This window comes from Haliaeetus albicilla, chromosome 2, assembly GCF_947461875.1.
Source record: "Haliaeetus albicilla chromosome 2, bHalAlb1.1, whole genome shotgun sequence".
Classification (NCBI taxonomy): Eukaryota; Metazoa; Chordata; class Aves; order Accipitriformes; family Accipitridae; genus Haliaeetus; species Haliaeetus albicilla.
Window position 1 is genome coordinate 17977318 of NC_091484.1, and position 25266 is coordinate 18002583.

The 25266-nt window shown below is 55.7% G+C and overlaps 1 protein-coding gene across 16 annotated transcripts in view; it reads left to right on the top strand.

The window, feature by feature from the left end:
- The first annotated feature begins 435 nt into the window (after window positions 1-435).
- The window catches only part of EPB41L1 (erythrocyte membrane protein band 4.1 like 1), a 70824-nt gene continuing 45993 nt past the window's right edge, over window positions 436-25266 (top strand). For 13 of the 16 annotated variants that reach the window (XM_069807900.1, XM_069807936.1, XM_069807966.1 and 10 more), the window contains exon 1: window positions 436-570. The gene's annotated coding sequence lies outside the window, so the exon portion shown is untranslated. Of the gene's footprint in view, window positions 571-10045; window positions 10100-17048; window positions 17184-25266 lie in introns of those variants that run through there. The other 3 variants (XM_069807904.1, XM_069807909.1, XM_069807907.1) reach the window with 3 other exon arrangements.

The following is a 25266-nucleotide window of genomic DNA, read 5'->3' on the forward strand; positions in this document are numbered from 1 at the left end:
ATCTGCATCTCCTGGAGGTGGCTGCTTGGCCTGACACACCCGAAGTACCCAAGTCAGATCACTTGATGTGGAGATCTCCTGGGACCGGCTTAGGGGTGTCCCACCCAAACACCGCCCGCACTTCTCTGGGGCCGTGGGCAGTGGGTGGACAGCCCCGGCTGCTCCAGGAAGGGTCAGCCACCACTTAGGAGCTGAAAAACCTGCTGACATGTCCCACGGAAGGAAAGCTCCTTCCTTGAGGAAGCAAACCTCAGTCCGGGGCTGCCATTCTCGACGGGGAGGTGGCAGGAGGAGGCTCTGCAGGGATGGGGGGGGTCTCGGGGGGTGTGTCACGCGTGGAAGGAGCCGTGGGCGGTTCCCACGCAGCGCGGGGCAGGGCGGGGCGCGGCGCGGCGCGGCGCTGCGGAGGGGGAGCGGCCGCTCCCCCTCCGCAGCGCCGCGCCGCGCCCCGCCCCGCGCTCCCGCCGCACGGCGGGCAGGCAGGCAGCAGGCAGGCAGGGCGGGTAGCTGCCGCTGCGGCGTGGGGCCGCGCCCGGGAGGCGGCGGCGGAGCGGGCTGAGCCGAGCCGAGGTGAGAGCCCGGGCGAGCCGCGGGATTTTTTTTTGGGCGGCGGGGGGGAGGGTCGAGCAGCGCCGGCAGCCCCAGGTGCGCTGCCTGTAAGGGAGAGGCAGGCAGGGCTGCAGGCAGTAAAGCTTTTCCAAGCCGGGCCTGCCCTTCTCGGCAACGGTGGAAGGGAGGGAAGGAGGGGGGAGGGCGTGCGGGCAGCGCATCCCACATCGTGACCTGCCTCCCGCATCGTGTCCTGCCTCCCTGCCCGCCGTGCGGGGCGGGATGCTGAGGTCGGGGCGCGGCTCCCCACGGGGGTCCAGCCGGGCACGGGGAAGTGGGGGGCACACGGAACCCGCGCTTCCCACCCGCGAAGGAGGAAAGCGGAGTGCGGGGAAGCAGCAGCGCGGGTCGGGTCCTTGCGGCGGGATGAGCCAGCCCCAGGGATCCGTAGCCCCGAGCTGCGGGGTTGCCGTTAATAGCATTTAACTGCCGGGCTGTGGTTTCAGGGAGACGATTTACATTAGAGGGAGAATGTGGAGAGAGCCAGGAACAACTTGGAATGGGTCCTCGCATATTTCTGTGGTTATTTTTGGAGTATCGTCATATGGCAGGAGGTGGGCTCTGGAGGTATCCTTGAGCTCAGCATTTTCTCCATAGGCTGGTTACCCGGGAGATTGTACTAGAGGACCTGCGTGGCCCTTTTCTCTGTCAGTGGTTTCTGTATAAAACACTATTTCTCTTGCTGTTTCTGCGGTGGTATTGTTTCCTTCTGGCATGCCCAGCCTTCAGCGTGTTATGGTGGGGACCGTTCTGTGGACAAACAATGGTCTGGGTATGCGTGGTTGAGTATTCACAATGTGTTGCAGGAGCAGGCGATGGAAAAGCTGTTTGATTCAGCTGTAGATGGTGTGAGGTGACTCCTGATCAGCCCCCTCTCCGCTGCTGTGGATGAGGTGTGGCTTCTCCAGCATCCCCAGAGAGACCAGCCCATGCATCAGTCTCCTTCCTGCACTTAACTGTCACTTTGCCTCCAGCTTTCTCATGCTAGACTTGTCCTAACTGATTTTTGCTTCCAAACAACTCGAGATGTGGGAAGCACATTGGTACCAAGGTCTGTTTCTTGGGGCTGCCTTGCAGATCTCTGTGTCCTTTGCGGCCCGCTGGAGGACTCTGCATGTGTCAGATCCCTTTGACCATGGCTGCGCAGGCTGGAGAGCTGTTCTGGTGGCCTTCAGTTGCGTGCCCTTGTTGCCATCAAGCAAGTTTGGAGCTGAGGGGAGGCTGGGTTTGGGCGATGATCTTTGCAAGAAGGGAATTACTCTTTAATTATATTTTTTTTTAGAGTCTGGTTTGGTAGGCATGGAGCCTGTCTGTGGACACCTTCCCAGGGTGCTCAGAGCTGGGGTCTCCTCAGGGTGCTCAGAGCTGTGCTCTCAATGAGGACCCCAGTCTCTGCTGTGTGCAGGGAGGCAGGGCATGTTCTGGAAGCTGTGGCAGACCCCGGCTGTTGTAGCATATGGCAGGTCCGCAACCACCCTCTTTCTCCCAGAGCGTTCCCTCCTTATGCAGGGGTAACCTCCATGTTTGGTGTCAAAGGACCGTGATGTACCCGTCCCTTGGGGTGGTGCGAGCCTCCTCCCCGCCTGTAGCCCCAGCTAGGAGCTGAGTATTCGCGTCTCCTTTCCTCTTTGCGCCATCCTTGTGCTCTGTTGATTGCTTTAGCCGCAACTTCAGATGGTAATGCAGTCATTAAACCAGACATCACCGTAAATAGCAGAGCCGTGGGTTAGGCTGCAGGGGTACAGGGTGTCTGGGAGGGTATGATGCAGCTCTGGGTTAGCTGCAGAGCGTGTGTGTTTGTGCTGACGGTAGGCTGGCTTCAGCTGCAGGTGATGTGTTCTTCCCCTGCTGTTTTGGTTGCTTGTTGATGTTGTAGCTAGAACTGTCCAGTATTTTTATTTTTACCAATTTTTGAGAAATCAGCATTTTCTAAAATGCTCAGGGGAGATGTTTTGTTTTGGAGGAAGCTTCTAAAAAAGGTTTTTGAAGTCCAGTATTGTATTACTGGTCAAAAAGCGTAAGCATAGAAGAGAGCCTGTGTTCCTAGCATGTGGAGGGTGAAGGCTTTGGTACCTTTCCTGTCCAGTGCAGGCATGGAAGCTTGCTGGGCCCCCTTTCTTGGGCTGCCGCCATGGACCACCACAACAATGTTCCAGGCTAAGTGTCTTCTGGCATGTGGTTTATGGGTGGCCAGGAGGGGTGGCTGGGTCAGCTGAAGAAGTCACTGCACTGTAGAATGGGGAAAATCTTAAAAATCAATTTTCTTCCCCCAGGCAGTTGAGCTCCCTGTTAAGCTCTGGGTGATGACCTTGGTCCTGGTGAGGAGCTGGAGCTCTCATTGATTTGCAGAATAACCTTTCATGCTTTCTGCTGGCAGTGCTGAGCCCTTGTCTCATACCAGCGTCGCTCTGTGTTGCCTGTGTTCCTCCTTGCTCTAGTGCTCCTGCTGACTTCTGCATTACTAGAGGAGTTTTTCAGAGACAGACAGACCAGTCAGGTGCCTGATTAATTTTGTGCCTAAAAGAAGAAATCTTTCCCATAGCTAATTAGGGTTTCTAAATTAGGAAATCACAGAGAATGACCTGTTGGTTAAAGGGCAGGGAGTGGGCTTGGCTGTTCCCAGGCTTGCTCTGAGTTTCCTGCCCAGTCTTGCAGACATCACTTGGGTGTCCTTTGCCTTAATTTTTTTTGGCTATGGACAGGGGATATTTCCCTGCCGCCTTGGGCACAGTGCTACGGCGCCTGAGTGACAGCTGGGATACCGATGGGGAAGCAAGCGTATGCAAGGAAATGGGCTGAGTATGGGCTTAAGCTTTGCGGCAGATCAGCGTGGGTGTCTGTAAGGCCTGTGTTTAGCTATATAGTAGACTTTCATGCGGTGCCTGTCACTTAGAGGTCTGAGCCGAGTCTGAAGCTCTGTTTTAAGCATAGATGCAAAAGAAGAAATGTGAAACGGTGGAGGTTCCTGAGTCCCGAATTGCTGGAAGCTCCTGTGCAGGAAGACTTGTGCAGCTACAAATAAATGACTCTCATATGGCATCTAAAAATGTGCTTGTGCTGAGGCTGTGACAGTGATGGCTGTGTGGCTTATTGTTCTCATTAGAGCAGTTGGGTGGCTCTGAGTCAGCAGGTTTGGATTTGTCACAGCTGGGGCGATTGCACCAGGGAGACCTGTGAGGTTCCATGGTGCTGAGTGGAGGGGTTGACTGTCTCCTGGCTGTCCCCTGGCTGTCTCCTTCTGCGTGGGGACATTGGGGTTTGAGCCTGGACTCATGCTCACTGTTGGCTCGTGCTGTCACTTGAGCCTGGAAGGAGTTGTATGTATTTGTGGGAGCTGGAGGACAGTCTCCTTTGGGAGCTCCTTTCCAGCACCTGCCCTGTGTCATTTGGGTCTATAAAGTTGAGCATCACTACTGCCAGGGAGGCAGCTTGCCAAGTAGACCAGTCTTTCTCATGCAAATCACCTTGTCTGGATTACAGGAGATGGGAAGCATGATGGGAGGAGATCATCTTTGATGGGGACATTGGAGTGTTTCCTTGTGGCTGCAGATCCATCTTTTCTCTCCTCCCAGCCCTTGGGTGGAAGCTTGTGGGTTGTCCAGGACCTAAGTGTGCCTTAAAGGGAAGAGGAGGAGATGTGGGCAACCACCGTCTTCCACCGTGGAAGTAGTGGCTGCTTTCTGCAGCAGCTCGCCTGTCTCCACAGCGTGCCCCTGGTGCAGAGCAAGATGTTGGGCCCAGGCTCCATGGATGTCCCTTGTCTTGGATGATAGTTGCTTCCTCTGCCCTGCCTTTCTCCACAGAGGTGAACTGTCTGGGGGTGCATGGAGGCATCTGTACCAAGAGCTGTTGGGCTGAGCTTTTGTACAACTGGGACAGGAGCCAAGGTTTGCTCTCCTTGTGCTAGACAGGGAGCTGTGGGACCGCATGGAAAGGGGCACTCATCCCAGAGCCTTAGGTGGGTGATTTGGTATGAATACTTCATGTCTGCTTGTCCCAGTACACAGCTGAGGGTGCTCTGAACTGAAGCTGAGAATTAGGCAGTGTGCTGCCTGTAGTGTGTGCGTGCCCATGTGCATGCTCATGCACACTCCCAGGTTTGCTCTCTGGGAGTGTGGGAGCAGCAGACAGAGCCTTCAAGTCTGGATGATAATGCTCTGGAAGAGGAATTTCTTTCCATCTTCTGCTGATGGTCTGTCTTTTGCCCTCCGGAGGGCAATACTAGCTCCCCGGGGGGCTTAGCAGTGCCCTAGGCTGGGTTTGCCCCGTGCAGGAGCTGCTGTGTCTGGGAGCAGCCGGGTCTGGGTAAGCAGCAGCATCCTGGGTCTGGAGGGATCACAGCGCAGAGGAGACTGGGCTGACCCTATTGTGCTCAAAACACGAGACAAATGAGGCTGAAGCTGCAGATCTGCAGTTGCCAGCAGGTCAGCAGTTTTGCTGGGGCACTTGGCCTCTTCGTGGAGATGAAATGTGGTAGCAGTTTAATATCTGCTCCATCCCCCTTTCAGAAAACAGCCTTCTGCCATGCTAGGTATAACTGGACCCTGCTGCTATCTCACTGGGCTTTGCTGTCCCTGACCCCTTCTCGGTCCCAAAGGCTGATGCTCCTTTGCAAGGTATTGGTGATGAGGTGGAAACCAGGACCACGTGCTGCACTAGTGTAAAATGCATCCTGCGTTTGAGGCGATGCTGAATGAGGATTCACAGCCCAGCCCTGCTGCCAGGTTCCACCCACCAGCTTCTTCCTCCCTCTGCTCCTACTAACCCACTGCCGGGGCCCCGCTTGCTGCCTGGCAGCAGAGTGGGGATGTGTGCTGGTATCCTTCCCCGAGTATCAGATGGAGAGGAAAACACAGGGTGGAGTCATCTCTCGCACAAAGGAAATGTTGAGGTATCGTTTCTGCCTTCGGTTGATTTTTTAGGTGGCTGGGGAGAGATTAAACAGGATCTTAACACATTCACAGCCCCCTTCCCACCTCATTTTCCTGTGAATCTGTTGCTGTCATGCTATCTTTCAGAAGATATTTTTAGCTTTGCCTTTTCTTTTTTTTCCCCCTTCTCCTCTATCAGGCTTTTGAAGGGAAACACGTTTCTATGGGAGAACAGAATGAGCCATTTCACGAGACATTTTGTTATGGGCAGAAGGGCCGGGAAATCTGATTGTGCATTTTAAATGACACATTCCCCTTTGTAATCAGCTAATCGTACTTGCTGGGGCGAGTGCCAGCAGAAAGCCATCCTGGCTGGGCCAGGGGCAGGCAGGTGTGGACCCTGGCAGGCTGTGGGGCGGAACTGGGGATGGACCAGCCCTTCGCATCCTCCTCCTGCCCATCCACCCAGGACCGCCACCCAAGTGGCCACGCGTGAAGGCTGCAGTCCTGGGAGGGGTCCGGCGGGTTTTTCTCCTTAATGATCCTATTGGGGAAGCAGTACCCCTGTGCATGAGAGAAGCAATTAAGTGTTCTAATTAGGTGCACTATTGATCTGGCAGTGTTTCTGCTGGCAGGAGCTCCTGCTGAACATGGCATGGCGTGGCACCTGACAAAGCTTTGGGTCTCTGCTTCGCCAGCGAGGAGAGGGATGTGGCAAAGGTCTCAAAGTGGGAGGGCGGTACTGTGTTAAGGCCTAAGGTGTGGTCATAAGGCTGGGTCTGCTGCTTGCTATGGGAAGGTGCAATTTTTGACAAGGATGCAAACCCAGCATTGGTGGTGAACTTTGGGGTGGGAAAGTTCCAGCCTGAATTCTCAGCAGTGTTGCCTTTTAGGAGATAGACTGCAAGTCCTGACAGATGAAGGTCCTGCAGAGTGAACTGGCCAGAACAAGGGAAACCTCCTTTGAGGTCTGATCTGGCTCTGGGTATATGCATGCCTACATGACGCAGAGGCCATTACCCCTGCAAATTCACTGGGGCTCTTCTTCAGGGAACCAAAAAATGCTTTCTGGTAGTATGGCATGAGTAAATACCTGCTGGTCACCTTGGTCTGGTGTGTGATCCATTTGTAAGGAATACAGCTGACGTTAGGGCGACCGTTGGAAGTATTACAGGACATAGAGAAAACGCAGCTGCCCATGCTGTGTTTTGGTGGCAACTTCACTGTCGCTGTAAGCTCACCTGGCCACTTCTGTGCTGCTGCAAGAGCTTTGGAGCTCAGTCCCACCCCAGCACGGTGCTGCTGGCTGCAGCAGCCCGGCGTGTATAGGCAGGGCAACCTGGAAGGCTCATGGTGTTGTGGTCCATGGTCATCTCCTGCTGAGCGCTGGCTGAGCTGTTCCTTCTCAGCTCGCCAGAGCTGATATGGTCCCAGTGCAAGGTGGAGCTGTGCACAGCTGGACCTCTCTCCGGTCATGCTTTGCCCTCGGCTAAGCTGCCCTGGGGCTGCCACGCTGCCCTGCCCTGTTTATGTTCATGCTCCGGTGGACACGTGAAGGGGACAGTATGAATCCTTGTCCCCTTCCTTGCCCTTTGTTGGACCCATCAGCTTTTTTGCAATGTGCTGGCCTAGATTGGAGTGAGCTGGGCTCAACGTATGGCTCCCTCCTAACCCCAGCCAGCGGTTGAGCCTGCCAGCAGTGCTGGCCGGGATCTGCCCCTTGCATGGACCATAGCCTTCGTCTGGCTGCCGTTGGTGTCCCAGCTCCTGCTTCCACAGCCAGCACTCACCCTGTCAGGGTCAGGCTGGATGACTGCGATGATGATGTTGTGACAATGTGGGTCACTGTGGGGTGTTTTTGAGCCTGGGGCACTGTCTGTGGCTGAGATGGTGTATGCACCGGCCTGGCACCGGGGAGAGCTGCATGGCAGGAGATTGCAATGCAATGGAGCATGGATTTTTGCTAGCAGGAGTGTTATGGGGAGCTGTTTGTTTGCAGGCAGAAGTGAGCAGGGGTGGGGGAGGGTCTTACTCCCACTCCCTGTATTCTCAGAACACTTCATTAATATGATATTAATTGATGTAGTAGCTCAGATCCCAAAATGTCTATAGCTCACCACCTGCTGTGGTGCAGCCAGCCCTGGTGAATGCTGCTTCACACAGTGGAAGGAGGGACAGTTGGTGTCTGATGGAGAGTGCAGGGGCTTTGTTTGGCAGCATTAACACAGGCAGGTTGGGGAGCATTGAGTGCCACTGTCCTGCCTTTGGTGACTGTATCCGTCATCCTTTCTCACAGGAGGAACCCAGTGCAGCCCTGGCGAGCCCCGGGTGCCAGGGCTGCTGGCGCGATACCCCTTCTTCTGGGTCTATCAAAAGCTGGCTGCTCTTGTGCCTGCCCATGTGTCTGCCTGCCTGTCTCTGCTGCGTATCTCTTGACTCGCCCTTGAGCTGGGATGGGAGAAAGCTGAGCATCCGAACCTGGGAGCTGCATGGGGCCCCCACAAAAATTGCTGGGCTTGGCAGAATGGGAGCAGGGCCATGGAGGCTGTGCCGAAGAGGGGAGAGAGCCCCACAGATCCCTGCAGTTTGCGTGACTGTCTGTGAGTGGAAGCAGGAGCTGCTGGTATTGGAGTCCATTCCCCGGATCAGCTTGGCCTATTGGGGCACTCCTGCGGTCTGCCGCTGGGAGAGGGCAGAGCTCTTCTCCTGATGGAGCTGTCTCTCCTTTGGCTTGTTAGCCTCTGGGCAGTGGCGTCTGCACAAGGAGGCAGGTGAAGGAGAGAGAGGTCTGTCATGGGCTCTGGGATCAAGGGGTGTGGGCACATAGGTAATGGCAATGGGACAGGAGCCTCCGCATGCCAGTGGCATCACTTGGTCTGTGGGCAGCACAGGGTCTGTGTGTAATTGTGAGTAGGTCAGGAAAATGCCATTTCCAGGTCTGGCAGAGCAGCAAGCCATGCACCGGGGCACGCGTTCAGCTCCTGTGCTGGGCACTGGTGTGGAGGTGTTCAGGCCCTGTGACACCGGCCCTGCAGTGCATGTGTGTGTGAGACCTGGGGCTGCAGGTGCAGCCAGCACTGGTGTCGGCTGGCTGGGCACAGGGGTGCTCCCCGTTGCATCCCAGCCCTGCTCCCCATGTAGTGAGACAGCTGAGCAAGTAAAACCATTCTACATGCTGGCTGCAAAGGAATCTGTCCCTGGTGAGCAGGGGTGTATGAGAGCGTGCCCACCACCCAATGACATCCTGCTTGCGCTTCCCCTTGTGTGACAGCGGCAGAGAGCTGCGACAGGACCATGCACTCGGTGGTGGCTGTAACTCCCCCCTCTTCCCTTATCTCTCATGCAAATCATTTGGGGGTGCAATTTCTCCCTGCTCAGAGGTGACTTTGTTTCCTTGGAGGTGCTGAAGCTCCTGGCCTTATGGCATCAGGTTTTCTGCCTGGGGGACAGCAGCGGGTCCTGGAGGGAATGGCCAGAGCCCCACACGGTAACTGCCCAGCCATGGCTCAATCGCTGCGTGTCACCATGCTGCTTGGGGACTCTGTCCAAATGGAAAGTGGAGCAGCTTTTATGTCCCAAGCGAGCTCTTGGGGAAGCTACTGTGGATCAGTGTCACTCAGCACAAGCTGTGTCAGGCTATGCACAGCTGATGTTTGCTTGTGGAGAGTGAAAGGTTTTTGCTGAATCCATGGGTGAGGTGGGTGCTTTGCATAGGCGGATCATCCTGCCTGCTTTGCTTCTGTGCTTAAGGGAGGATAGTCCTTGCCTATTGAAGGTATGTTTGAAAATTAACCCTTGGAAAAACAAGGTGTCCTTGCTGTGCTGTGCGACTGTGCTTCCTCCTTCACATAACTGTAGTGCCTGCTGGGCAGTTTTTCCTCCCCCATTAGATGCAGTTGTCATCTAAAAAGTGGCCCTAAAAATGCTGTTGCAGGATTGGGGCTGTTCCTACTAAAACTGCTGATTTCAGTCCTGGTGTGCCAGAGCTGCTGGTCACTCCATGGACGAGTGAGGGGGGCTGCCTCCTGTGCGTCCTGCATCACTGACCTGCATCATTACCTGGGGTAACAGTCCTGTCGACCAGCTGTTGCCCTTGGCATTACCGCAGGGGCCACGCCGGTGAGCCAGAGGGGCAGGTGACAATGGGGTGGCACAGATGGCCCTGAAAGGAGAACTTGGGTAGTGCCTGGCAGCACGAGCCAGGAAAGTATCTGTTTCATTTCTCGGAGGTGTGTTTGTTCTGCAGCACTGCCTGTAGTAAATATTTGCTTTTATCACTCAAATGAGCAGAGCTGGCTCGCGATACACGCAGCGGGCAGGCTGACTGCGTGAGAAGGTGCTGTTTTCACATCAGTCTTTTTGGGAGTAAAGCGGCATCTAACGTAATCTGGAGCTTACATTCTCCAGCAAGCAGATTTGTATGGAGTCTAAATGCAGTGCTTGGGCCATGCGGGCACCATCTTGTGATGAAGTGCCTGGCTAACGTCCTTCCATGTACTTGCCATCATCTCTGGGAAGGGTTTTCTCCTTTTCCTTCCCTTTCCCTTTCCTCTAATTTCTTCTTTGCAGGTTCTGAATTGTGCCCAAGCAGAGTGCTGAGAGCAGCCCCTGGAAGCAGCGTGAGTTTATCCTGAAAGCTTTTATTCTCCTTTTATTCTCCCACATAAGGCTGAGTGGGTTTTGCAGCATAGAAGGGGTTGCTCAGCATGGAGCCAGTGCTGCAGGGAGGCTTGTCTGCCAGAAACCCCCAGCAGGACTGGAAATCTGGCCTGCTACCACCAAAGCACAAAACTGCTGGGCTTGGGCTTGTTCTGGCTTTCTTTGTGTTGGGATTTTTTCCTGGTTTACTTAGGGGTTGGGCAACAGCTTCTTTGCCAACAGAAAGGCTCCTACCGGCTGCCCGAGTCTTTGCCCACTGACGGAGCGACTTTGGGACGTCACACTTAATGCTGAGTTTCCATGCTCTCTTTTGTGCGGACGATTCAAGGAAGGTGGCATGTTAGCAAACCAGCCATTGTGTTTTTTTGGGTGTGGATTGGAGCCGTAGGTCCCTGGACTCATGGGGGCTGGGCATGGCTGGCCTGAGACACGTCCAGGTGAGGCTTGGCACTGCTGGGCAGCTGGGAGTGAAGGATGGGAGAGGGCAGCGATAGGTCTGAGCTGCAGAATTAAATTGCTGGGATGCCTGAAACAGCCAAGGGCTTGTGGTCCAGGCCTACTCAGGGACCCCTGGTGTCCCTCCAGCTGAGTGGGCTGCTCCGCTCCAGGGCCCCATTGCACAGCGGGTTTGCACGGTGCTATCCCTGTGAAACCAGGTATGAGCTGCTTCTGTGCGTCTTGCAGATGGTGTGCGGCTGGGGATAGCTGGGAGGACAAGGTCTTGCTTCTGCTTTCACTCCCTGACCTGCAAGGTGAGCCTGGGCAGAGGGCAACACAGCAGTGCTACCCTCGCTCTGGGCCCAAAATGGGAGCAAGGTGTCATCATCTGAAAACTGGGGATGAGGAGCTCTATGGCTGCACCCTGCTGTCCTGGCTCTTTCTTGGGTGACAGGAGCGTGCAGCAGCATGCACCGTGAGGCTCACTGCATCTGTGGAACCCCACTGCTCACCAGGGTTTGGCTCTTGTCCGCACAAGGCGAAGGGAGCAGAGGCAGGCATTGCCCTGGATGCGGGCAGGGTATCCGCATCCTTGCTGAGGGCTGTGATGAGCTGCTGCGATGTGCTCCTTGGGGCTAGAGGTGTCTCTGGCTTGGAACGGGGCAGCGTGTTACTTTTTATGAGCGGTTTCTCACTAGTGGTGCTACAAGACCATCCCTCCAGGAGGGCTCTTTGCGGGTCTGGCAGGATGCCAGCTCTGCCCATGTCCGTGGGCACGTGTCTGTAGGGAAAGCAAGGAGAATGACAGGGTTTCTTGTTCTGTCTCTGTATGCTGGAGTTTGGGTGCTGGAAGACCAGTTTTGGAATTGGTGGAGGCAGAGATGCAGGCTCAGCTTCAGTGGTGGATTGCATGTGATCCTGCATCACTACGTGCCTCAGTTTCTCTCCAGCATGGTGTGGGGTGCCTGTGTGCTTCTGCTCTGGGGCTCTCCGCAGGGAAGGCTGCTTGGGAGGTTGAGCACCAGTCACCACCGACGTGGGAGCATTTGGCTCCCGGGCAATACCTGGCAGGAAGCTCTGCCCCTGCATGGGGGTGTGAGTGAGTCCCTGTTGGGGTTCCCCACACCTGGGGTGTCACAGGGAGTGGGAGGACACACACCACTCAGTGATGACCTCTGGTACCCAGCCAACCCCTTGCTTTTGCTAGTGGCCTCTGTGTCCCGGGTGCAGATGGGGGTTGGTGGCCCAGGTCTGGGTGTCTGGTTTCATGTTTCCCTCTTTCAGTTGCGTCTCATGAGCCAGCACCAGGGACTTGGGGAAGCACTTGCCCAGCAGAACTGCTTCATGGCTGTGTGCTCTGAGCAGACTCGCCCAGCCATGTGCCGGTTGCCCACAGGTCCCAGCTCCCTGGCAAGTCTGGGCAAGCGAAGCCTTGCCAGCATGGCCTGGGCTAGTTGCTGCTTTGTGCTGAGGGAGGTGTGCCCCCGCTTCTGGAAGGGTTGGTGACACTCCAGTCATGGCACAGTGATTGTGCTGATGATGAGGTGCTCATTTCTCTGTTTTTCTACAGCTCCCTCACAGCTGATGTAGTATCCTAACTCCTGGATGTCATGAAGGGCTTGCTGCTGGGATTTGGTAGGTGAAGGGAAAGGACTGGCTCCTTGGGAGCTTGCTCAGAGGAGATGGTCATCCATCAGTTGGACTAGATGATCATTGTAGGTCCCTTCCAACTGAACTACTCCATCCTCCTCAGAAGTGGTGCACAAGATGTGACCATTACCTTGGGGAAAATGGCACTCTGTATCCACTGCTTTAGACCCCAAACAGGGCTCTTCTGGGGCTGCAGATCAGAAGACGATGACTGTAGGCAGAGAGCTTGGGCCTTCCTTTGGAAAGAAAGAGAAGATAGGGGAAGGCAGGGCCAAGCTCCTTGCTCTAGGTGCTCTTCACCTACTCGAGCTCCTCTCCTCTTCCAGCACACTGCTTACAGGCTGGCCTTCTGGTTTCCAGGGTGTCTGGTCCTGTGTTCTTCTTACACTAAAGCAGATGATCTTGCCTGGTTGCTACATCCCAACACAAGACAGCTGGACCCACAGTCTCTACCTTACTCTGCTTGCTTTTGTCAGCAAGCAGTGATTGCTGCAGAGGCAGTGAGTGACCTGGAGTGGGGACGGGAGCTGCTCTCTGCTGTTGCTGGCGGAGGAAGAGTGAACCCTGGTGATAGGTGGTCCACACGGTTTGCAACACCCCCTACCTGCTTCTGGTGTGTATCTGAGGTGCCTTGCTGGTGCTCTGCAGTGGCCAGCCACGGGGCATATCTGCAGCTGGGTGAACTGGGTTCAAAGAGCACTGGTTGTAACCATAACAGCCTTTGGTTCAGTCTCCCTCCCTCTGCTGCACCAGAACAGTCCCGGGCTCCATGCTGGTGCCTTCCCTGCATGAGGGCTGGAGTAGGAGGGGAGGGATGGCTGCAGTGCTGGTGGTCCTGGTGTCTCTCTGGAGAGCCTGGTCCCCACCTGGGCTGACTGCTCCATTTGGCTGTGGCATCTCTTGGGCATCCCCTTCCGCATCCAAAAAAGCACACGGGGCCAGCGGGGCACGGCCAGCTCCACAGCAGGGCAGCCCCATCCCCCAGGCAGAGCCCCCTGTGCTGTCCGGATGCGGCACTGAGATGGTTTAGCCCCGTAACTCTGCTCGCAGGCAGTTTCTAATGGCTGCAAAGTGAAGATGAGCACAAAGCAGCTGCTGAGGTCTCTCCCCAACAGCCTGGGCAGGATTACTTCCTTATTATAAGAATTGGCTGCACGGATCACCTTTGGCCTGAGAAACGCTGTCGGTCTGTTTTACGTAGTAGTTGGGAGGATGAAGCTGTTCTTTCCTCCCTGCCCTTTGCCCCGTGCAGCGGTGGGACCATGGCTGGGCAGGCAGTGCTGCCAGCCCCTGGCACAGCCGGCGGGAGCTGGTGGCACTGCTGTGGGGTGGGTGTTTGCTCGGTGGCAGCGCTGGCTGCAGCGGGTGCTGGGGCAGTGCTGTGCCTGCTCCCCCTGCCCTGGCTCGGGGCTGCGGGTGCACTTTCCTCTTGATTTGGGGCCTGTCCTCGCTGTGAGATGTGCCTTGGTCAATGAAGCTTGCTGGGTGCCACCCCAGCTGCTTTGGCCTGAGCTGAGCAAACAGGTTTGCGGTATGTGGCAATGCGTGCCCTGAAGGCTGGTGAGAGCTGCCAGCTCCCTCTAACTCAGCTTGAGAAAGGCTGGCTTCTGGCCAAACACCCTGCTTGCTTTGGCTGATACTTTTAACCTCTTTTTGCATCATGTCAGTTAGGAGCTGGGCTTCCCTTGTGCTGTGTTACAGCTGGGGTGAGCTGGGATGCCCATCCGTCTCTGACCCCCTCTGCCTGGCTGTTGAAGGCTTCTCTGCCTGAGAGCCATGCTGGGGCTGTGATCTTTCCCCACCTTTGACGTGTGGCACTGTCTGCTTGGGTGGCAGGAGATGGGACTTTCCTTGGAAGATGCAGCTTTGCTGCTCCAGTGGCCGTGCGCTGAGTCCTTGGCAGGTCTCAGCGTGGCGGAGAGCTCTATTCCCACGTGATGTACCACCCTCACCACTGGTTTTGGCCAAGGGTGTGAAGGGCTGGGATGGGATCCTGCCTTGCTAAACTGGTGATCCCACCAGGGCTGGGTGGAAAGGAAGAGCTGTCTGTTCTCAGATCCCTGCAGAGGAGGACTTGCTACCTGGGACTGGTGTTTCAGCAGCTTTTTTGGCACAGCAGGACCCAAGGGATGCAGAGCTGTAGGCAGCATCTGAGCAGGCACAGTGTGGGGTGGGGATCTGCAGGGCTTACTCCCAAGGGTGGATGCAGAGGCTGGACCATGTGTGGGAGAGCACCTGGCCCTGGCGTCGGTATGCTCTGGGGCATCATATTCCAACAGACGCGTGTTGGTGGTGGCACCTCTCTGGACTTCTTTCAGCCCGGCTCCCCTACAGCCCTTGCTGCTGTCTCCTTTATTCTGGGACAGAGGCTTTTGATTTTCCTTTCTTGCTTTCCTCCCTATTGCTGAAGGGGTTAAACAGTGTTTGGGCCACTTCCCATCCTCATCAGCTACAAGAGCAGGTGCTGAGAGATGCTCGGTGGGAGGCCAACAGGTTCTGTGGGGCATGATCTGCTCCCCTCATTGCAGCTTGCCAGGCTCAGCCCTATCCAGGGTGCAGGTCCAGGGCGCTGGTGCTCACCTGTCTCGCTGGTGCCTCCCCAGGGGATGCTCCTTCCGTGAGGGCTGGGTCCTTGTCATGCTGCTGTGTACAGCATCTCAGCCTGCTGAGAGGGTCCTCAGCATGGCCGGTATTTTCTCTGCTGTGGCATTGCTCAGGGACCTCTGGAAAAAGCCAGTTCCTCATGGAGCCATATGCTGCCCTAGAACTCGGGTCTTGGCTTGTGTCCTTCTCCACCTGCAAAGAAGGCAGGATGCTTGGTAGGGTGATGGGGAAGCTGGTGGGGCACCAGAGGGAGCTTTGTGTTGCAGTGAGGAGCTTTCAGAGCCTCTGAGGCCACTGAATGTGCTGGATGGAGAGTGAGGTTGGGTCTCCTTGCCACTGGTGTCACCTGGAGGATGCTCATCCTGCTCCCATGTGCAAGTAATGGAGGCCATTTGAGGTAGCCACCATTGAGACAGTGTCCGTCACTCTGCATGCAGCTGCCGCACAGGTCCCACTTTCCTCCAGCCAAAAGCCCAGGGGGTCCTGGTAAACCCCGTGGTGGTGTTTGGTGGGGTGAGCAGGAGTGCTGCTGCTCCCCGTGACCCTGGTGTGATGCTTCTTGTTCCTCACCACAAGGTTATGTTTTAATGATGAATTTTGGATGGAAAGGGCAGGAGAGCGAGGAGAGGGCTGCTGTAATCCTGCTATGGATTCAGCATGGCTTTTGCTGCACAAGACCACTCAGCTGCAAGTAAGAAGGCGCTGGTACCCAGGTTGCCGGGGAGACGGAGACGTTGGTGGATGCTGCGGCCATGCTGGGCGGATTGCTGTCCCACCCATTCACTGCCACCAGTGACAGCCCCAGTTGCTGTCCCCGATGCTGTTGCAAGGGATGCAGTGCTGAGTGGTGTGTTTGCTGCACCCTCCCAAGAGCCCCCAGACCAGTGGCTCCTGGTGGCCGGCGCTGCACCAGTACCCTGGATGGATGCCCCGAAGTCAGGGCCAGCTGGGGAGAGCAGGACAAATGTGGGTGCCTCTGGCATGGATCAGGGGCTCATGCTCCAGAGCCATCTCCAAGTGGGTCCCTTGTGCCAGCCCTGGTGGGGTGATGCTGGTGGGGGGTGAGAGGCTGTCTGGGGTGGCAAGTGACCTTCCTGCTGCTCGGCTTGTCCACCTGGTGACCAAGACAGACAGCCCCATCTCTTGGAATGTCTAGACTTTTCTCCTTTTCTAGAAGGCACTTGTCATGGCCCACCTTCAGGTTCCTGAGGAGTGACCAGGGACTGGCGAGCAGAGGCAGGTGGTGCCATGCCAGCCCAGGGATGGGTGCAGCATGTTGGTGCTCTGCCAGGGCTACAGCACTGCCTGCGTCCCCACATGGTCGTCAGCCATCCAACACCTCTTCCAGGCAAGACCACCATGCCTTCTTTCTGCACACCCAGCCCTGGGCATCCTCCTGCAGTTGCCTGCACTATTTGCACTGTTCCCCCCAGACACCTTCCTCCTGGCTGGGGGTGTCCTGCCTACTGTCAGGAGGGCACGGTGGGAAGCAGTGAACCCATCAGAGATGGCTGCCGGGTATAAGAGGCATCTCTGTCTTGTTCCCCTCATGCTGCAGTGAGAGTGCTGGAGCCTCATGCTCGTGGCAGCTGTGGTGTCACTGCTCCGTGCCCAGGAGCCCTGCTGCGAGGCTGGGCTGTGTGGGACACAGGGGTCAGGCTGGGATGGATCTGGCTGAGCCTGGATCTGCCTGGGAGCTGCCACTAGCTTTGTGTTCCCAGTCCTCGCTGAGGCTGTTCTGGTTTAGCTGGGAGGGCAGGAGCCGCGCCAGCCTGTGCTCAGGTCTGCTAGGCACAAGTCATGTGCCAGGGAGTGCTGCCGCCTCTGCCAGCCACTTGTGTCCAGGACCTCCTGGACACAAATTTCTCCCTTGGGTTGTGCTGTGGTGGGGCCAACTCGGCTGCAGCAATGAGGTCCCCGTTCCCTGCATTCAGGCTGGCTGCAGCACCCTCCTGTGCTGGGAGCAGGGTTTTGTGCCCAGGGTGCCTGGATTGTGACATTCTTCTCCAAGCACAAGAGCAGGAGACACTGGTGGTTGCCATGGGCTCTGCCCACCTTGGGGCTCTGCCCTTGGGTGCAGTGGGGAGGAGAGACTTCATTCAGGTTTGCTTTTCTTTCCCCCTTTATTTATTTTAATTTTTATTTAAAAAAAAAACCAACAACTTCTCCAGCCCTTCCTTCTGTTGTCGTTTAATTGTCCAAGTTCCCTGAATACCCGTCACCTGCCCTGGGGGTAGAATATGAGACGCATCAAAGCTAGATGAGCTTCTGCAGGCACAAAGCATATATCCTCTGGGAGCTGGAGAGAGATTAAACAGCCGAGAAAAAAAACTGCTCGGGATTGTCCAAGAGGTAAAATGGAAGAATTGGGGGAGAGCAAGGGAAAACCAGCAATATTTATTTACCAGAAGATGTCTGCCTTGTGCCTGGGAGGCTGGCTGGTGTGGTGGGACCCCCCCTGGGGTGAGGCCTGGAGGATGCTGGATGGGAGAACACCAGGCTGGAGCAGTTCTGCAGTGGGAGCTGGGGGGTCTCCGTGCATCTCTCCCAGTTTTGACCCTGGCATGGATTTGTACAGCTGTTCAGGATTATATCTATGCATCATCTAAATGACTCTTGATTCCTGCCACCCCTCTGGCAGGGTTGGCATCTGGTCACGTGGAAGTGGAGGAGTGGTACCAGGGATGAAAAGGGTTAAAATTAAGTGGCAAACTTGGTGTCATACCTGAGCTGGATTCCTACATGGGGTCTGCGGGCACAGCGTTGGCAGATGTGAGTCCAGGCAGTGGGAGTGAACCTGCACCCACCCAGCTGCCTGCGTGCAGTGGGATGCTGCTGCCTGCAACTGGCAGAGACCTGCCTGCACCTGAGGGGTAAATCAGACTTCAACTTTCAGTTGAAGAGGGGGGAAAAAAAAAAAAAAAAGGAATTTTAAGCTTTGTATTTGGGAATAATATAAAGCCAATGGAATAAATCCCAAGAAGTGGCATTGTTTGTAGTCTCAGGACCAGATCAAGCCAGCACTTGGAGAGGTGTCAGCAGCTTGGTCTCTAGCAGAAGCTGGCTGCCCGTGTGCATGAGGGGGCATAGTATGGGCCTTAGCAGAGCGGCCTGCTGTGGCTCCTGGTTGCTGTCCTGGCCCTGCTGGTGCCTTTGACCAGTCCTCTGTGCCTTGTTCTCTGTGCCTTATTAAACCTGCATTCAAAGAAGAATGGAGGTTTGGGGTTTTTTTTGTTTGTTTTAAAAAAATCCTATAGTTGTAGTCATTTTGTTGCAGAAAGTACCTCCTTCCCTTATCTTAAAAGAAACCAAAAAACCCCCAACTCGCCTAAGATATTCTACTCCCCTGAAAAACCTTTGGTTTTGATGATGCCAGTGAGCGAGCTGGGCGCGGGATGCCGGGCCATGCCAGCTGGTAGCATCTCCCCTGCCATCCAGTGTGGCCTGGGTAGGGAAGGTGGAGACCATTGGGAGAGCAGCCTCTGGAGTCCCAACTGTGGGTATCTTGGGCTACTTTAATGCATGGAGCCTTTGCCTCCTGCTATCCTGGCACCCAATGCCAAGTTGTAAGGAGGCTGTTACTGCAGGGTTGAAAGTTCATGGAAGCCCCTCAGCTTTTTTAATGAGACTTCGGGGCAGTGTGCTTGTGGTTGCATTGATTTCTTGCAGGACTGATGATTAATCAGATTTTCAGGTTCCAAGTTGAAGGAAAAACTTGGTTTGCTCTCTAGCTCCGACCCATGAGAGGTCAGACCTGTGCTGGAGACACCAGTGCTGGGGATAGTTTAAGAAAGCCCTAGAAGATCTATTTTCCAGTCCTGATTTTCCACAGTTAATATAGCAATTTCCTGCTCCTCTTTCCAGCCAGCTAATCTGTCTTCGCTCAGAAGTAAGATGAACGGCAGCATAAATTGCAGGCAGTGTCCAAAAAACATTTGCAAGAACAATTCTCTTCCTTGAGCTCCAGCTCCTGCCTGTTTCACTTAACGATCTGCTGCTTTTCTTCCTGTGAACCTGTAGCATTTTCTTCCCTGCAAAGGAATTTTGAGGTGTTTGGAGGGATTTTCTCAAGTATGTTGGCCTCTATCAGTTGGGAAGCCACAGTGATGCTGAGGCTTGTGACTTGCCCTTTGCATCTTGGGGATTTGCTAGGAGGGAGCCAAGCTGTGAAGGATGATGCTGACCAGAGCATGGGGGGTGCTCAGATGCATCGACGTCCCTGGGAAAGCAGGTTGTGTGGTGCTGTGGGGGATGCTCATTCCCAGTCAGCTGGGCTGGCTGCTTGAGATGGCCTCAGAGGACATGAAGTGGTTTGCATTTGTCCTTTTCCTTTCCCTGTCTAGCATTTATCAGCTTTTGGAGGCAGCAGCTGGACTTGGGATGGAAGTTCTGTCTCATCTAAAAGTGTTGCTCCCTTTCCTGTATGCCTTGGGTCTGAGGCAAGGCTAGGGGCTGAGATGTGGGGGCCGATGGGGTGCAGGGACAGATGGACAGCAGCAGAGCACGTCCCCGGCACCGCCAGGCCCCAGTGCTTCAGCGGGAAGGAGGAAGCTGGCAGATACCAGGTGGAGGTTTCTGGTCTCACCTCTGCTGCCAGAGCCGTCGCGGCAGAGCTGGCGCGGCTGGCAGGGACGTGCTGGCGAGGTGGCTCCTGCGGGATGCTGGTCGCTAAGCAACCAGCAGAGGTGGAGCTTTCTGGGTACCAGCCGCTGCACCGCTGCCTGTCTGCTCCAGCATTGCCTGCATCCTTCCCAGGCAGCACAGTGGGAGGTCCTGCCACCTGCTGGCTGCACCACACTGTCCCGGGGCAGAAGGGCATCCCAGAGTGTCTGTGGGCACCACTGAACCCTGATTTGAGGTTCTTCTGCCAAAGATCGCTGACACCCTCACCTTGGGGAAGGAAGCTGTCTTGAAGCTCCGTTGACCGCTTTGTTTGGGACTTCTGCTGCTTTCCTGCCTGATTTTGCCATTTTGCAGCGAAGCAGGGCAAAAAGTGGGGACCCCCAAGGCTCCTGCACCCTGTGGCTCACGTGCAGCCCCTTGGCTGGGCTGAGGGCTGTGAATGCAGGGTGGGCTGGCTGTGAAACACTGGGGGAGCATGTTTCCCCTCTGAACAGTTGTGCCAATGGAGCCTGGGTACCTTCGGTCCTCCTTAGGTGGTGGCTGTGTCGAGACAGGGGCAGTCAGGGTGGTACAGGAAGGCTGAGTGGTGCAGAAGGGTTTGGGGAGGTGTCAGTGGCTGTGCTGCGCAGGTGTCCCGACTCAGGGCTGTCTCTCAGGACGACTGCAAACCTGCCTGGGTAAGTTGTGGCCTTGGGTCCCTTTTTTTTACGACCTTCCCAATGCTGGGTGTTTGTAAGGCACTTGGAAAGTCTTTGGATCAAATGACATCCTGCAGCGTGGGCAGGAGCTGTGTTGTTGCTCTGGATGGTGGCTTAAACCCTTCAGTGCACCCCCCTGGGCTGGTTCACCATGTGCCATTGCATTGGAGGATGTTGTGTGCTGAATGTTAAACAACCTGCTTTCTCCCCTGCCCTCTCCTGTAATATTCCTGCCCATAGCCAGTGCTTCTTGCTGGACCTTTGCTGGAAGAGCTGAATGCCCTGGGTGCACAGTCATATGGTAAATCTCCTGTCTTCCTGCTCCTAGTGTGCTCTGAACTGTGCTGCCAGCACAAGCATGCCTTTTAAAAGGTATGCATTTGCCTGGAGGAGGCACATTCCTGGCTTTACAGGGCTGCCTGATGTGACAGAGGGGGCAAGCTGGGCAGCCTTTGGTTTTGCAGGAAGCCTTAATGAAGTTCCACACCCGCCAGGCTCTTTCCTGGAGCAGCGGGCAGGGTGCGGGCAGCCAGTGGAGGATGATGCAGGGTGGGGTTGCTGGTGGCTGTACGGTTTCTGGCACGAGGACTGCTTGGTTTGCCACTGGATCCTGGTGTAAGGATCTGTCCTCGCTGCGCCCTTTGCTCCCGAGTGGCTGAGCTGCCATGCTGCCAGTGGGAGCCTGTGCTCTGGGCTGAGCTTTGGGGTCCCTGTAAGCCCGCAGGTCGGTATGGCTGTACTGGCATGAAGGTGCTGCATGGCGGTGCTGCATGGCGGTGTGGCTGTTCCCAGTCAGGGAGGGGACCGGTGAGCCATTCCCTGCTGAGACATACCCCTGTCCCTGAGAGCCAGCGATGGTGCTTGCACAGTGCAGCCTTGCCACCAGGCTCTCCTCCCAAGGAGACAGCGAGGCGGCCATTGCCGCCTGCCTCTATCTGCCTGCTGAGCTGCTTTGGAGATGCTTTGGGGTGTGTGGCTGGTGGGCAGCAGGGACAGCTCTTGGGGAGCAGCAGCAGTGGCTCTGCCTGGGAGCAGGGGATGGTTTTCAGCTGGCTGGTGACAGGTAGGCATTTCTGCTTGTGCTACCAAGTGGCTGACATCAGGGGGAGGGAGTTGAAATGTGAGGGAGTTGGGCTGAAACCGGAGAGGTCTGGAATAGCGTTGGTCCTTTGGCACCTTCAAAGGCTGCAGTACCACAGAGCTGCTGCCCTGGCTGGGCTGGGCAGGTGCAAGGCAGAGCCCTGGCATGGCCAAGGGCATCAATTGGACTCGGCTTCTGGAGGCGAAAACGGGTGAGACTGGAGGGACCCGTGGGTGCCAAGGAGAGCAGAGAAATCCCCAGAGTGCTAAGCAGGTGGGTTGTGGTCTGCCAAGAAGATGACGCTGCAGCGTCTGGGCTCAGCGATGGCACACAGCATGCCGTGGCTGGTGCTGCCAGTTCCATCCCACATGCTCATGTGGGCCTCTGGGAGCAGGGAGAGCAAACCAGGGGATGAGGGGTGGCTGGGAGTTGCAGTCTGTGCTGGCTCTTTCATCTCACTGCTGGGTGGTGTCTGGGCTGCACTTTCATCTGGAGAATCACGGGGTGTTTTTGCAAGAGCTGAATCACCACTCTCCTGACCCACTGGTTGAGAGATCTTCGACTGCATGTTAATGATGTGTGGAAGGTGTTTCTTGGCTTCCCAAGCTGTGTGCTGTGAGGGGTCACAGCAATTTATTCCTGGAATTATTTATTCAGCTGGGAGGTGTCACTTGAAAGGGTAGGAGTGAAACCTTGTTTAAAATGGCGCCAAATTGCCCAGGTCTTGCAAAACGACCCTGTGCCACTGTGTGTAGTGGGAGCAGGGCAGCAGGGAGGAGGACATGCTGCTTTTGCATCCTGGCAGGCTTGGAGGAGGAGGTCCCTCAGCCCCGTTCCCCCCTTCTGCTGGGATGCAGCAGAGGTCACGCTCCTCTTCCCTGGTTTTTCCTGGTGCTAAAAGGGCTGGGGCCAAAGCACAGAGGGAGCAAGCTGGAAGGAGGGTTTGGTCTCTCAGGACAGACTGTGCCCTGCTGCTTTTGACGCTAGCAGCTGAGTGGGGCAGGTGGTGAGTTGCCATCGCTGCCTAACTCAAGGCTGACTTGGGGGACAGCCCTGCCCCCTCCCTGTGAACTCGGTGGCTTCTTAAATTTGCCCCCCCCCCCGCCCCTTCTCATGATTCATTTTTGAACCATGGCACGATGCCTTTGGAGCTGTAGGGATGCTGAGCCCAGTTTCCAGGGTGTAGTTTGGTAAAATAAGCTCAGGCTGCTTTATTAACCCTGGAGGAGGGGGATGCCACTGTGGGCAGCAGGTCTCTGCCCATCTCCCGAAGGTGATGCTGGTGGAGGACAGTGCGGTTTGTGCCAGGGGAGGCACTTTTCTGCCTGTCAGCTGTGTTTGCAAAAGCCCAGCATCCTGCTCTGGGGTCAAATGTCTCTGCACTGCCTGGCTCACGCATGATGAGCGAGCAGATGTCCGGGCTCTTGGCAACTGCTGACATAATATAAATACATAATTGCCCAAACACAGATTCAGCAAGTGTCAATTAAGTCTGAGCTTGCTGCAGGAGAGCAGCTGTGCCAGCCCTGTTCAGAGAGGTGGGAGAGCCGCATGCTGTGGGCTCCTTCCACATGGTGGATCCCAAAGCTTGTGGAGGTGTTACACAGGATCGCTGTGCTCACATGAGTGTGTTGCCATGAGATCATCTCATCCTTGCTACCTTTACTCTCATATTTTTCCCCACTTGACCCTATTCATCGCTTGGCAGTTCCAGCCTGGCCGTCATGCACCGTGTCGATGAAGAGCCACTGTCTGCTTCTCATCATGGTGCTCGACAGCTGCTTCAGCCCTGGGTTTGACTCCTCTTCCCCAGCTCAGCATCCCTGAGGAACTCCAGGTCAGGTCAATGGTTGCAGAGCACAGCAACTCAACAGCCCAAGCTTGCCGGGCTTACTTGGGGCTGGAAAGTAAACACCTCTCCTGACAAAGGTGTCTGAAGTAGCCATCAAAGCCCTACATTGATTTAAGACCTCCTGATACGGCAGGCTTGGGCCTGTCTTCAGGAAGGGACTGGTCCAGACAGCCTTAATGAGACCTTCCTGCCCTCCATTGCCAGGCAGGCTCTGAGCTAGACTTGTCATCTCTGCTGGAGGAACAGAAGCTGATGTGTCCCTGCAGTTTCACTGGAAGCAGCCTCTTGTGGTTAGTTGGTGGTGGTCTCCACTAGCAGGTTCAAGCCTCATGGATCTTCCGTACCCAAAGGCAGGAGCTGCGGCAGGACTGGGTCCCCCTGATGCTGTGCTGTTGTGTGCTGGGCCAGCCTTGGTCTGGTTAGCAGGACAAGGCAGCAGATCTCAGCTGGGCCAGCATGAGGTCTGCTCACAAGCTGGCAGGAAAGGTGTCAGGTGAAGAGGGAACACTCACACTGTCCTTCATGCTCCTAGTGTGACCTACTTGAGCTCACACCATCCTGCTGGGCAGGAGAACATCATGCTGTGTTGGCCTGACATTTTCTTTTCAAATGCTCCCGGCAGGTGGGTGGGTGGGAGGGAGCAGGCTCGGAGGTGATGGGAAAAGGGTGAGTTATGGGCAATGTGGCTGTGAGACTACACGTGTATGCAGTGATGTGGATGGATGTGTGGTGCAAGGCTCATGGGTGGATGGAGTGACAATGCCTGCAAGCACCTCATGGTTGCAGGGAGGACTGGATGAGGTGGATGGTAGTGGCAGGGAATGGGTGAGCAATAAAACTTCTCCCAGTGCCTGTGGAATGTGGTGCCCGTGCTCTCATGCTTTAGTCCTGCCGGTTGTGTGCATGTTTAAGTGCTTGCTGGGCAGAGGAGCCAGGTCATTGGGAAATGGAGGTTGTCTTTGGTGTGAGGTGAAGGGGGAACTGCTTTACTGTAAATGGAGAACATCAGAAGAGATTGTGGTTGTCTGGAAAAAGACTTGGATGCTAAAACATCCATCTGTGTGACCAATCTGAGGAATAGAGAGAAAATACCAGGACATGAGGAGGAAATGTAGAGAAGGGTCTTGAGACAAGTATGTGGGCATGAGGAGTCTTGGAAAGCTGTGGTTACACACCAGACAGCAAATCTCAGTGCTGAAAATGCAAAGCATTGCTGTCTCGGCTAACAGGGATCTGCAGGAGCCAGGCAGAGACAAGATGAACCCCAAGGTCCATCCAGCTACAGGCAGCAAGGGCACGTGGACTAGACCTTCATGGCACAGTCAAGACGCTTATGGCAGGAGGAGGAACAGAATGCTTTCGGTTTGGACCCAGCAGCACTCAGTGCCCAACCGCCCATGCCTCTGCCACCTCTTTTCTGCTCTTTCAGGGTTGAGCAGAGAGGAGCTCCTGGGGCTGGTCCTGCAGGGACCTCCCTGGGCAGCTGTCTTTGCCTTGGTTTAGTGGCTCTGTAGACCTGTTGCTCTCTGAGGGCCTCCAGATCATGTCTGGGAAGAACCAAGGCTGGAACCTGATGGACCTGAGAAAGCACTTTCCCATCTGGGTGGACACAGGTCCTGCTGGTTGAACGGTGGCCGCAGGGGGTTGCTGTCCCTGGGCTGAGTGAGCTACTGCGGGTGTTGCCTTCTCCTCTGTGCAGGGCTGAGCTGCTGTTAGCACCGACTCTTTGTGGGGCTGTTCCCATGGAGGAGTCGTGGTGACCTGGGGATGGTGGGGAGACGCAGAACTTGAAATAGTGGAAGGGCAGAAGGAGTTCTGGGACAGGGACAGCCACAGCCCAATACTACAGGGAAGGAGGTTTGGTGAGATGCTGGAGAATCCCTCTCTAATGTGATGAGGATAAAGCCCTGGCGTGGGTGGTGATGCAGGGAGAGGAGTTTCCACTACAGGAGACTATTAAAGGCTTGTCGGGCTGGTATGGATGGAGCTACTCCCTGTGTTGAGCTGAGTGGGATTAAATGACCTCTTGAAGCATCATCTCCCTGCTACAGTGGAGGGCTGCTGTGGCCTCCCTGGGGCTCGCAGAGGCAGTGTGGGGACCTGAAGGAGGGTTGTCAGGAGCTCACTTGCAGGAGGCTGCAGGGACCAGGGCTCCCACATCAGCTGCATCCAGAGCCTCAC